Source organism: Pseudoliparis swirei, chromosome 9 (assembly GCF_029220125.1).
Source record: "Pseudoliparis swirei isolate HS2019 ecotype Mariana Trench chromosome 9, NWPU_hadal_v1, whole genome shotgun sequence".
NCBI classification, from domain to species: Eukaryota; Metazoa; Chordata; class Actinopteri; order Perciformes; family Liparidae; genus Pseudoliparis; species Pseudoliparis swirei.
In genome coordinates, this window is record NC_079396.1 from 25652081 (window position 1) to 25666685 (window position 14605).

At 44.0% G+C, this 14605-nt stretch overlaps 1 protein-coding gene across 1 annotated transcript in view; it reads right to left on the reverse strand.

Moving 5' to 3' along the window:
* Window positions 1-12314: 12314 nt before the first annotated feature.
* Window positions 12315-14605, reverse strand: part of LOC130199612 (extracellular sulfatase Sulf-2-like) — an 11554-nt gene continuing 9263 nt past the window's right edge. Inside the window, exon 8 of the mRNA XM_056423280.1 lies at window positions 12315-14605. This exon is cut by the window's right edge and continues 1020 nt beyond it. The gene's annotated coding sequence lies outside the window, so the exon portion shown is untranslated.

The window sequence follows — 14605 nt, forward strand, 5'->3', positions numbered from 1 at the left end:
ACTGAGGATCTTGACTGGACAGTTCTTAAGGCAGCGAGAGGGCACAGTTCTTTCTTCTGGGGCACCGAGTTGAGTTGACGACCTTCTGAAGTTTCCTCTCTGGGCTGTGCAGCTGAGGAACCACACGCAGATGCAATAGGTGAGGACGCTTCCACGGAGCAGCGGTAGAAGGACACAAGCAGATCCTGTCTGAGGTGGTAATTCCTGAGTATTCTCAGGAAGTAGAGTCTCTGCATGTGCCTTTCTTGACGATCGCCGTGGTGTTGGTTCTCCAGGACAGGTCCTCAGCCAGGTGAACGCCCAGGAATCTGAAGACCGAGACTTTCCACACAATCTCACAATGTACAGGGCTGATGACAGTTTTTCCTTCTGTAATCGGCGATCATCTCCTGGGTTTTGAGCTTGTTCAGCTGCAGGTTGTTCGCCAACACAGACAGCTGCTCCACCTCGCATGTACGCGGTCTCACACTTGAGATGCAGCCCACCAGTGGTGTCACAGCAAACTTTATGATGGAGTTGCTGGGTGGCAGGGCGGCGGTGAAGTCATTAGTGTAGAGGGAGAAGTAGGGCTGAGGCAGTTGAGGGGACCCGTGGAGGTGGGACTCATCCTCACCTCTGGGGGCGTCAGACAGGAAGTCCTAAATCGGCAGGTAGAGGTGATAATCCCACGGCAGGTAGAGTTTTGTCACCAGTCAGTGTGTCAGGATGGTTTGTCATGCCGAGCAGAAGTCCATGAAGAGCCGTGGTGTTAAGCTCCCCCCACTCCAGGTCCATGAAGAGCAGGGCGTAGCTCCCCAAGAGCTGTATGGGCAGAGTATCTGTGGCGTTTGCTCTGTATGCAATCCGCGGACCCGTTTCCTCTGGCGCAAAGTGATGAGATCGGAACAAACCAGCTTCTCGGGATGAGATGATGGGGATGGGGTGAGTGCCACTGGACGGTAATGCTACAGCTGATGGTTTTTGGCACCGGGATGATTGTGGAGGTTTTCAGGCAGGATGGGACGGTGGCCTGGGACAGGACTGGTTGAAGATCGTGTGAAGACCCCCGCCAGCTGGTCGGGCGTAGTCTCTCAACACCGTCCTCACACCGCCCAGACGCCGTCCGCCCTGCTGCTCGGGTTCACGGGCTCAGCAAGGCCTCACTGTGTTCCGTGGGAGGATGAGGCTGGTGGTGGGCTGGTGTGGCTGCCTGGTCCCACCGTATGGCGAGAAGGAGTTCAGTTTCCACCAACTGAGGGTCGCCCTGCCGCCGAGGGGTATGGTCTGTAGTTTGTCATGTGTTGACCCCTGCCACACCTGCCTGGAGTCGTTGGAAGCAGTCCTCAATCTTCGCCTTTGTAGTCCGCTTTGGCCCTTCTGATCCCCGCTCAGGTCGGCTCTGGTCGCTGTTATAGCTCCTCTATTCATGGAGCTGAAGGCGTTCTCCTCTCGAGCAGACGCTGCACCTCTCCGCCATCCACGGCTTCGTGTTGGTACCGGATACGCTTTGTCCACGGTGACGGAGTCTATGCAGTGCTTGATGTAACCGCTAAGTGTACTGTTCCAGGTCCTCGTGCTCAAGACCCCCCTCGGTCGGTGGACTCAAAGCAGTCTTGTAACTGTGGAGCACCTTCAGGCCAGGTTTATTCCAGCCAGGCTTTTAACTTTTGATGTGGTGGGAACCCTTTTTCTGATGGAGCAGTGTAGGAATTAGATGGAGGGCTGGACCTGGTCTGACTGGCCTAGGTTTGCTAAATAATGCTTTAATCTGGCTCTATAGCCCAGCTTGATGTTAGAATATACCTGTTTAATCTTTTTATCCCTGGTGGCACATCTAACATGCTGGTAGAGTTTGGGAAGCACTACCTTTAAGTTTAAAGTCCTCGCACAATGTGGACAGCCTCAGGTATGTGTTTTGTTGTTTACTAATTGTATCTAATTGTATTGCAGCTCACCTTTTTCAGCGCCCACGCTTAGCGTTAGCGTTAGCATCGTTATCAATACAACATTAAATTCTCTTGGTGTATTCTAGGTATTCATTTAACAGTCATATATTCTACGTCTGGGGAACAGTGGTTACTCACTATGTTTGTGTTTTAGTGAGGCAAGCTGTCATAGAACAGGCAGTGGAACGTGCTTGTGAACATGGGCATCTTCTCCATCAATCTCTTCTGTCAAACTCCTCTCTATGAATCTCCTCTCTATCAATCTGCTCTCTCAAACCCCACATGGTTGATTGACACTCAGGCATCATATGTCGCAGAGTTGATGCTAAAAACATTCAAGCTGTCAAACCAATTAAACGCTTCGTAAAGTACCAGTGGCGTTCGAAGCTTCGGCAGTCATTTGTCACGTGACCGCTGTCGTTTGATACAAGGTCCGACCCACGGCGGTTCAGCAGACTGACACAAGCTTCGGAGCTCTAGTGTCGGTTGCCCATCTCTAATATTTTCTCAAATGGCCACCAGGTGGTGCCAGTGCTTATCGGTCAATGCTTCACCTCACCACTAGATTTGCCTTTCTTATCTCTCCACCACGAGTCTTATACCATTCCGGCCTCCATTTTGTAACTCCCTCAATTTTTCCCATGTTTCCTGCTTGAATCTCACCAACTAATTTTTCACTCTGTCTACATTCTTTCACAATTCTAACGACACATACCACTCATTCTTTTCTTTCAGATGATCTTTTCTGCTAATTTCTACCCGTAACAATCTTTCAACTGTTCTTTTAGTACTGTAAATTGTACCCAATAATTTAGTTATCTAGTCTCTTGCGTCGTCTTTTCCAATCTTAATTGAGTGATAGCCTTCAGGCTCTTAGCTCATGCTTGGTTTTTTTCCCACTGTTCCAATTTAGTTATTCAGATGTTAATGAACTTCTTCCCTTTCTTACTGTCGGCGACACTCTCTCAGTCCTAACCAGCCCCGGGGACTTAATTTGTTTAAAAATTAATGCACTTCTGAGATTTACATGTTATTTCCTGTCCAACTCTCAACGTACCTCCCAGAGGATTACACACACACACAAACACCGTCTTTTTTTGAATATTTAAATATTGTTACAGCACTCACTTCTATCAGACCTCTTATACAGATCAGGGAGGGTTTCCTTTCAAACTCCAACAGTGTACTCATATCATAACGTTATTCCAACCTTTATGTAAATATTTCAGTTATTTAGTTTTTATCTGTTCACGTGAATTCATTTATAGGGCTTGAATGTAGTTTACCTCCTTGGATTGCCTTCTACACTCATACCTAAATGTCCTACGATAAACTACACAGAGTTTGGTTTAAACAAACGGTCTCTGCTTATCTTTTAAGATGGCGCCCGTGTGAGTGGGGAGAGGAGATTGTCCGGGGTCGTCCGAGGAAAGTTTGGGCCTTCGAACCAAATTGCTGGTCCTTCCGCCAAGTCTTTTGAAAATCACCGTCGGGATCATCAAGCTGTCGTGTTCAAAATCTTCAAGAGTGGCAATAATGACTTAGATAGGTAGTTATGAAAAGCGTATTCATTCAAGTAAAAACTATGATGTAATACAGAGTATGGATCTAAGCTGAGGTTGCATAGGCTTCCGTTGTCGACAGTCTGCAAGCAGTTCTCTTTCTACACATTCGCCTATCCGGCCTGAGCCAAACCTGCAGACTTCAGCAATAAAGACTCATCTTCATGTGATCTCATATTTCATTGGAACGTAACAGGAACGCTGCTCTTGAGCTTGTTTAGTTCCAGTCATCAGACTCTACTCTGAGCTGATGGACATGAAGAACTGTGGTGACACAGAACACAGAGTTACATGTTTTATTGAAGCAAAAGAAGCATCGGCACCATGAAAAAACACACCTTCACCAATAAAACATCTACATTCAGAGTTATGGATGGATAAACTACAGAAGAAGGTTCTTCATTATGAAAAGCAAAATGACTCTTTATGCAGAATAAACTCTTTTAGAGAGCTATCATGTAATAAACGGCATGTTATTGGACCATTATTACTCATAGTAGCATGTTAACACTGCAGCAGGTCGAGATGCTACAAAACAAAGCTTCATATTCTCTAAGCTCATCACACGTTTTATATTTAACATCTTACTGTGCAAAGTAACTAAACTCTGACAAATAAATGTGCTAACTAGAACCCTAGACGGTCTTCTGCTGATCCCCATGGGAGCCTCTGACCAGAGTGGATTGAAAGAACATTACAGCTCATCTCTTCTCTTCTTGGTTTTCTTCTCTTTTCCATCCGACTGCTTCCTCCAGCTCAGTTTGATGTCGTCGTTCAGCCCCTGGTCCTTCAGCCTCTGTTTGAGCTGACAGATGAAACATGTAGAGAAGAAGTCTTCAGTAAACTGTTGTTCCCTTGCATCCTGCATCCTTTCTCTCACTGTCCTCATGTGAAGCTCTAGAAGAACTCTGGTTTCCACTAGAGCATCTTTGTTGTTTGCATGTTCTTTGGACACAAGTCTACCTTCAATAAAGACGTGTCCTTGTGTGCACTGCTCATAGCACCTTTACATTGCTCTTATGAGTCCACTACTTCTCATGTATCACCTGTTGTTCTGTTGCTAATGAGAGGAAGATGTACCTTCTTCAAGAGGTCCTCCATCACCACAGGGTCATTCAGATCCAGAGAGGAGCTTCTTTTCTCCAGCCGCACTTTCACCACTCGCTTTGAAACAGGAACAACGTCTAAAAAAACAACATGGCTCATAATAATCAACATCTTTGGATGTTTAACAGTTTGAATGGTGAAAGAGAAAAGTATGGTCATTTTCCATCAGCTTAATCTTTATATATATGGCTGGTGCAAAAACATTATAGCCTAGAATGAACTTAGCATCACCATCATCTGCAGTTGATCTGCATATATGTGTTTTCTATCTATAACTTGATATACATAGCTTACATTTTTGTTGAACTGCATATGCAAAGGAAGCAGGAAGCACAGCTAAGTTCACATTTAAAGACTGATTCATTGACAGCTCACCAACGTAGCAGATGAACGCTGACTTGACGTTACAGTCCAGGGTCTCCCAATGTCCATCGGCACTAAAATCTGCTGCCACACACTCAGCGGAACGGCGAGATTTCAGAGGATTCCAGTCTGTAAATGAGGGGTCACTCCCATCAGACCACTTCCATCCATCGATGTAAAGGCCGATCCAGACTCTGTCTCCAGAGGGTATCATATTCTGGACCATCTGGTTCTCCGCCATGTTCCTCACACTGGCCAGGTCTGTGTGGTGTTCTCTGCAGTAGCTCTGGGCAACAGACCACCACATGGAGGTGTTAACGTAGACAAATGTGGTGGTTGGCCCTAAAAGTAGAGAAGATTGAAGCTGAGTAGAGGAACCATGACAGACCACATGATGGAGACCAGTTTATTGCTGCTAAATGAATCTGAGGATGGAGGTGGAATCAACACAGAGCTGTGTGCATATGAACATGCCATTAAGTCCCACATTCATAAAGACATCAGAGCTATTGTCCCTCCAACAGACAGGATGACTGAGCAGATTAATCTGTTTTAAAGGATCTTCATGTCGCTGAAGACGAGTTAAGTCACCGTGAGCAACTTTATCTGGTCCTGGACCAGTCTCAGTGTAGTCCTGGTCAACTATAGACCTCCATCAGTACAGAGAGAAGATGGTCTGGTTCGAGAGTTCTTCTTAAAGCTCATCCAGGAGGCTTCGATTCACAGTCAAAGGACAGAGGAGGAGCGCTTGGCCCCCAGCAGCAGCAGCGCCTGCTCCTCCTCCTCCTCCTCCTCCTCCAGGAGCAGAGCTTCTCCTCTCTGGGAGCCAACACCACACTGCTGGTGACCCAGGACGTATTGCTGGACACGCTGAAGGGAAGGGGGGCACAGGAGAACCAGAACCAGGACTGAGAGGGGCAGACTGTCAGACCCTGCTGCTGTCAAATGAGAGGATTTCTAAAGGGACCCTGTTGCTCGGAGACAATACCACACTAGTCCACAGGGGATGCCAGAACCAACGCAAAATGAAAGTTCCTCGTAATAGTTTTAATATGCTCACCTCTGACATCGATGCAGACTGACTTCATGGGAAACGTACATCTGTCGTCTTCCCATTCCCCATCTGCCCGCACAAATATGCAGTTCTCGTTTTTAAAATGGTTGTTTGGTTGTCCAGGATGCCATCGTCTGAACTCCATCTCCCCTGGTTTGTAGAAGCTTGGGTTGGACAGTGACCACCTCCAGGTGTTGTACAGTCCTATCCACGCTCGCTGAAAACAATATTTCATTGTGATATTAAGAAATAGACTTTCAGATGTTTTTACGTTTTTATTTACTGTCTGGATTCTGACGATCAGTCTGAATTACAAAACCTTTCAAGGATAGGTACCAAGTTCCAGTCTGTCTTAAACAATATTATGTAACATAGTTAGGGCTGAATCAGGTTCACCTGGTCCAGCCCCTTGATATGCTGCTATAGGCTTATAGCTGCCGGGGGACGTTTAGGATGCACTGAGTACCTCTCTCCTCTTTTCTCTCCTTATGGATGAATTTTCATCTCTCAATCACACGTTACTAACTCTGCTTTCTCCCCGGAGTCCTTTTGACTCTATGTCCGATGACCCCATGAGACGACATAGATCCTATCTGCCTGATGGATCATCGAGGTCTGGGTCGTGGAATTCCTGCTACCGACCACGCCACTGCCCTGTTGAGACTCCGCCCACTCCTCCTCTCTACCGCCATCTGCCTGATGGATCGTGGAGGTCTCCATCGTGGAATATGCCTACTATGAACTATTCATACACTCTGTCATATTCATTGAATGTATTTTAACTCTAAATCTGTCCTTCTGTACACATGACATCTATTGTTCTGTCCATCCTGGAGAGGGATCCTCCTCTGTTGCTCTCCTGAAGGTTTCTTCCCTTTTTTCCACCTGAAGGGTTATTTGGGAGTTTTTCCTGATCTGATGTGAGGTCAAAGGTCATGGATGTCGATGTGGATAGATTGTAAATCACTCCGGGACTAATTTGTAATTTGTGAAATTGGGCTAAACAAATAAACTGAATTGAATTGAATTGAACATAATTTTAACAATGTATTATATATGCTTATAGGAACAGTGAAACAGGTTTTATTTCTGTCATCAATCTGTTCATCATGGAATAAACGTCTCACAATGTTGTGACGGATGAGCTCAAGGCGATAAGCTAACTATGCTAGCTGCTAACGATGCTAACAGTGCTAACAGTACAAACAAAGGCAACATGACTCATACAATATATATTTACATGGACGATGTTTGTTTGATGAGGTATTAATGCTCTAAATATCTAGTACAAATCAGCACAATGTTACATTCAATCATATGTTTTGTTTGTAAAATTCCAATCCTTGAAGGAATTCAAATAAATGTCCCTCTGAAATTAAAGATGAAAAGCATTGAACTAAAGTACTCCATTAAAGTACAAGTACACACTGAGGTCTGCATACTTTCCACCACTGTGTGAATGTAATAGTTCAGACCACCTGTCACTGGCGTCATGAAACTTACTGAATTGATCGTTCTCTTCAGGTTCTTCAGGTTCTTCAGGTCCTCCGGGTCTCGTATGGTGGCCAGGTCCTTGTAGTTCTCTCTGCAGTGACGCTGTGCTTCAGCCATAGTCATCAGCTCATGAACGACATGGTAGCGACGTACAGTAATTGATGAGACGGCACACAGTCCTGATGAACAAACAGCATGTTGATCACATTTAATATTCATAACTTAACTCACAAAAGCAAATTATCCATTTTTTAAAGTAAAAGAAAGGGACTAAATTGTTGTGTCCACCAAGGTTCTAAAACCTTGTTCAGTCTGTACTCCTGTAGGCTTCATCAGTGAGAATGCTTCAGCAGTCCAACTATTGTTCTGCACTTCTTTATTAACCCTTGTGTTGCCTTAGGGTCATTTTGACCCGAATCAATATTACACCCTCCCCCCGCCTTTGGGTCATTTTGACCCGATTCAATGTTTCACCCTCCTGTTACCTTTATATTTACTAACATATTTTACCCTTTGGGTTCAATTTGACGCCAGCAATTAAAACCTCCAGAAAATTATTAGAATTAATATTGTTTTCCAAGTTTAAGTGTGAGGCACTTTATGTTTGTTTGTTGACTACCGAAAGAACACCGACATTAAACATTGAATGGGGTCAAATTAATCCTAACGGGGGGAGGGTGTAATATTGATTCGGGTCAAAATGACCCTAAGGCAACACAAGGGTTAAACTTATTTCCATGTCTTCCTGTGGCCTTAATAATAAAATCATAGTCCCGTACAACCATTTTTACCACTACTCATCCCCCAATGCTGCACGTACATGCATCAAAATACATCTAAATGTGCCGCTTACGTTGTAATCGTATGCTATGACTTTGCTAAGAGATTTACCTAGCCCTTCCCCGAAAGAACGCAATAATTCACTTGGATTGGGTTTTGGCGTGAAGAGAGCTCATCTTTGTGCCCACGTTGACTTGCCATACTTTAACGTGTTTATTTGCTTATATGGGCATTTTTTCATAGCTAGCTGTTTTCATGTCATCATTGTTCTAGTATCGGACAATGTTTGGAGAATTTCAGAGTTTACAATGAGTGTGTATGGCTTAGGTTAGAGCAGTGATGTCATCCTCAGAGCCGGATCAGCATCTTAAGGGGAAAAAACAATTTTCACTCGTCAGGCATTATTTATAGAACAAAACGTAGGACATATTGTGCGTGTGGTACATATGCTTCGTCTAATCCAACAGACTTATTATTTGTTGTCACCGAGCCTGAAAGTGACGTGAAGTCCAGCCAACTGCTCCATTTCAAATCTGAGCACAATTTTCTTTTATGAAGCAAACGGGAGAAGTTTCTGAACTGCTCCGAAGCTCTCATGTCTCAACCCCACGCACATTAAAGTACACGGCAACGTTCACAGAAGCCTTGAGCTGCTTCTAATTTCAATATTTTCATGATTGGAGTCACGCTTTTCTGTCAAATTCAAAAGTTTGACCGATTGTTTTCAACAAATCCACAGTCTAGTCTAGGGTGACCAGATGTCCAGATTTAGGCCGGACAGTCCGGATTTTCAATGCCCTGTCCGGAGTCCGGCGCAGCATCAAGCCGGACGTGTATTTGTCCTCCTATATGGGCACTTCCGCACGCTGTACTAACGGTTTCCTTCCCGTGCCTCAGTGAGTTCAATAATCATATGGACTTCACCCAGCCAATCAGCAGAGATCACCCTACGTCACTACACCCACCTTTGTGGCATTTGAGTTTCCTCTCTGTTAATAATACCATTGTTGTGATTTGATCATCTTTCTGGTCTTTAAAACTTGGGTTTAATAGATGGTTTTGTAGAAAACCCACTCCCAGTGTTAGGATCTCGTCTTCCCTTCCACTCGGTGCCCCAATCACCATGGTAACCAGTGACCTGGGTCTATGAAGGAAGCTATAGCTGCTCTCAAGCCCATCACAAATACAGAAACGACAGCTCAATAACCCCAATAACACATCTTACTGCTGGTAATGTTGGCGGATATATGTTGCAATGTCTTACGGTAGTCGCTGCCACACCAACATTTCTTGAAAGATGTTCGAGTCAAACAGTATTATAACATTGTTGAAGATGATGAAATAATAAAACACATTAAGGTCTTGCCTGATACAGCGACAATGCTCAGAAGAAGTTTGTCCATCCTCGTCTCCTCTCTGGTCCTCTGGTCTCCTCTCTGGTCCTCCCGTCTCCTCTCGTCTCCTCTCGTCTCCTCTCTGGTCCTTTCTGTCAGGCGGTGACTGATGTGCATCTCATGCAAAGTTCTCAAACAATCATTTGCCTTTCAAACTTTAATATTATTTCACTAACAAAGACCAGGCTAGTACTGATCCGATGTGAGGTCCTTGGACAGGGATGTCTGTGTACAGATTGTAAAGCCCTCTGAGGGAAATTTTTAATTTGTGATATTGGGCTCTACAAAATAAACTGAATTTAATTTAATTGAATGGTGAAATGGGTTTCAAATGGTTTGGAGACATGGAAGGGGATTAGATTTACGAAGTGGAAAGGGCTTGAGGGAGGAAGGGAGGAAGGAGTCTTTTACGTCCCCTTTTATCTCTTCGAGGGGATAAAGAGGGACGAATGTGGTGGAAATCAGTGTTCCTTTACCTTGTGAGAAATCAAAAGTAATTTAAGCATGGTAGTCCTATAACACTTTATTATAGTAACAAGTTTTACAAGTAATCAACCAAGCACTAAATACAAACAAGTCATGAAAACATTCAGCTGAATGGAGCAGAATCCCTGAGCTTTCTCCCAAGACCGTTAGAAATAACTGCTGCCTTCTCAGTGCAAGACCCCAACCTTTATACGATTTCAGAGACGCCCAGAGTCTCAAGAACCATCTGTTTCACCTCCAGAGGAATTTGAAGACCGCCAAAGGCTCTTTTCAGTCCAAACCCCCTCCACTGTGTAATCGATAAAGTTTGACCTGTCTAGCAATATGACCCGAGGTCATTTTTCCGGGACCCTTTCCCATGACCCCACAGACTCAGGTTAATCTTCTAAGCATTTCAGGAAGGAGAAACCACGTAGGACATTTTTCCTTCGACAACAAACACATGACAACCAAAGAATATGAAAAGAGTCAAAAGTAGGAGTAACATTTCACAAGAAGTGTTGTCACTCAGGGTTATGGAAACGAAAAGGTTCTCCATGAAGTGGGAGAGGTTGGGACAGCTGTGGTCGGGCAAAACAAATGTGAATCAACCTGACAACACAGGGCCTGGCTACCTCCCTCTGGAGGGAAAACAAAATGGTGTCCTATGCTCCTCTAATAATGCTTTCCCAAAACAAAGACAGAGGGAGCAGCGACCAATAAACCCAGTGTTTCTAGATATGTTTCAAATAACCCCAAACTCAACGACTGTCCTCAACCTGCTACCACAACCTTCACACTTAACAACCTCAGTGTTGGACCATGGATTGTCATGACACAAGGCACTGAGGTTAAGTGTTCCATGGTTAATGTCGAATGTTCTAAGTCTTTGGGCAAAGGCTTTGGATTTTAAGTTGGTGCCTTGATCTGTTTTAACTACTCTTGGTCGACCAAGCATGAGTTGGAGCCGTGATCCTTCGTAGCGGGATGGCCTCTGGAAACCAATTGGAAGCACACATGACCGTGAGTAGAAACTGATTCCCAGCTTCAGTCTTTTGCAATAGCCCAACACAATCGACAACAATCCCTTCAAATGGCTCACCCACTGCCGGAAAAGGGCAAAGAGGATCGTTGATACCTGGCCAAAAGAAATGTCGGAGCACTCTTTCATAGGTTCTGGTGATCCCATGTGTCTTCCCATGGATGGTCATGAGCTAAAGATAGTATCGGAGACTGATGGGATGTAGGCTCCACAACCTGGTAACTCTCACTCCAATCCCTTTCCTCTGAGACATTATTGGCCCGGCGATGCTTTAACAGGCCATCATCAGGAAAGTAGGCCATTTGCTTGCTCCTGGCCTGCTGCTGAAGGCGGGCTACGTGAACCGTCATCCTGACATCACCACTGGATCCACTGAACTCTCGGGAAAGTGTCAAAATGAGACAAAGTTGAGCATCATCTTCACACATATCAACAGTTACCCCCGGAGGTGTAGTGGGCAACCTTGTTATCTGAAATGGGAAGCTCCTGGTTCCAGTAAACATCGTCACTCACAGGAGTCACCAGCACCTTTAACTCCATTAGGTTTTCTCATACTTTGTTTCTGACTTTTTTTTATTTCTTGGATTTAAAGTAAAATCCTGCAAGTCAAAAATCATGGTTACTCTTGTGGTGGAGGTGGATATTTATGTTTAGCTTCCTGGTGAGAAATCAAAACTTCTTTAAGTACGGGAGAGGGGGCGGGCGGGGGGGGGGGGCGGACACAGCATAGTCTGACCTTGTTCACAGTGTGTGTACGGTTCTTATACGTGACAGAGAAGCCCCCCACCACAAAAAGAACAGCTGTCCATTGAATGGAGTGGCGATAGAGGTACACTTTGAAGTGGAGCTCAAAGTGATGTCAGCATAACCCTTCGTCTCACTGCGCCACCCTGGTCAGTCGCAATCAATCATGTTTGATTTGTGTAAAATAATATGAATGCTGGACATGTCAGACATAATTTAGATCCATTATACACCTCTGGTGATGTTTACCAAGGTTTATTGTCACTGAGGGTGTATTTAAACAAAGAGGCTCTACGGTGTTGACTGTGAAGGTGCAGCTCATGCAAAGTTCTGGAACAATCATTTGCCTTTCAAACTTTCACATCATTTCAATATCAAGGACAATGAGCTTCAAATGTTTTATTGAGAGATGGAAAGAAAGGGGTTACGATATATACTTCTATACAACCACAAAAGTCGTCCCCTGGTGGTCAGGGGAGAGAACACAGCTTTAACAAATGAAGCATGGACTTCTATACAACCAGAGGAGTCACCTCTTGGTGGTCGGGAGAGAGAATGCAGCTTTAACACATGAAGCATAGGCTTCTATACAACAAGAGGAGTCGCCCCCTGGTGGTCAGGAGAGAGAATGCAGCTTTAATACATGAAGCATATACTTCTTTACAACCAGAGGAGCTGCCCCCTGGTGGTCAGGAGAGAGAATGCAGCTTTAATACATGAAGCATATACTTCTTTACAACCAGAGGAGCTGCCCCTGGTGGTCAGGAGAGAGAATGCAGCTTTAACACATGAAGCATATACTTCTATACAACCAGAGGAGCTGTCCCCTGGTGGTCAGGAGAGAGAATGCAGCTTTAACTCACGAAGCATAGACTCCTATACAACCAGAGCAGTCTGAAGATATGCTACACATGTTCCATTATTATTCATATCATGACAATATTCTGAATTTGTATATTGCTCATGAAAACATAACTTATGTTTCAACATTTTGAATTAGGTTTAATTCCAAATGGAACATTTTCTGTGTGCAGTGACCTCAGAATACGAGTTAGAGGAACAGAAGATCTCTAAGATGATGAATTAAAAATAGAATAATACATGGTGAATGAATTTAAATCATCAAATCTTGTGTCTCTGAATGGTAAAAGGATGTGTCCACAATCAATTGGTTCCATTGATTATGAAGCCAAATCATTTAATAATGGACGCAAAGTTTATCAGCAACAATTTTCCAGCAACTCTAAAGTTTTGAGTGTAAACTCAATATATATTTAGAGTGAAGACGTTTAGAGACGAAAGAATAAATCAAAGAAACACACTTTAAGAGAAGGAGTTATATTTGGGCATTCAACACTTTATTCACAAACTAGAAGCATCCTGGTCAGGCGGCTGCACAGGTGTGTCCACGGCCCACTTCCTGTCGCACCTCAACCTCATTGGTCCATTCATCCCTCCTCCAATCAAAGTGCTCGGCAGTTTGTCCTTCAGTGCGTGTGCGTGTGTGTGTGTGAGAGAGTCTGTGTATGTTTATGTCTGTTTGTGGGTCTGTATGTGTGTGTGTGTGTGTGTGTGTTCCAGAGCGTCTTTAGAAAACACACCTAAACATTTAAAATACATTCAAACAGAACCAGGAGGTTTGTAGATATTAAAATATTAAAACAGTAAATAGCACCGCAGAGCAAAAGACATTTGTGTTAACAACAAACAACAAAGACAACAACAACAACAATGTGCAGAGGCAGCGTACAGGAACAACAACGTGTGTCATGTGATGCGTAACCCTAAACAACCCGGTTGTCCATGTCGCTCTCTTTCAGAACAGATTGTGATTCTTTCAGAAAGAGAAATCATCTCCAGAATGTTGGTCTGAATGAAACGTTTCATGTCGCGTCTCTTAAACGTCACAATTAATCTTTTAAATAAACTGTTTCGATTTATGAATGACGGCCAACAGGAATATGGCACGGAGATGTCACCTGATTGGTCGACACATCAGCCAATGACCTGTCATCTACCTGCAGGCTAAACACTGCGTTCTGCTGAAAGGCATTCTGGGGACTGTAGGAACTCACAAACCAAGGCAAAGGTAAACAAGTAAACAATTATAACAACAATAATAATAAGCGCTAAATGCAGAAATGTTTGCATTCAACAGAGAATCTGATTCATAACCGTCTTCATAATTAAATGTAACAAATGATGTAAATTATAAGATGCAAAGTTTTAAAATCTTAAATCTTATTTTCACTTCTTGTGCGAATCTTGTGTTGAGTTTTTCTCTCGTTATATTGAAAAAAATGTACTCATTTAAATTTGGGAACAAAGGATGTGGGAGAAATATGTGACAGCACATGACTCAAAAGTAAAAATGTGAAAAGGAAGCGGACAGGAAGTGAAAAGGAAGGTGACAGGAAGTGTCATGGAAGTGGACAGGAAGAGGAAAGAAAGTGGACAGGAAGGGGACTTGAAGTGGAAATATAGTGGACAGGATGTGGAGAAGAAGGGGACAGGAATTGTACAGGAAGTGGAAAGGAAGGAGACAGATAGGGAACATGAAGTGGAAAGATAGTGGACAGGAAGTAACAATTAAGTAAAAAGGGAGTACAAAGGAAGTGGACAGGAAGGAAAAAGGAAGTGGTCACATGTGCAGGAAGAAGGCATTTGGACGTTGA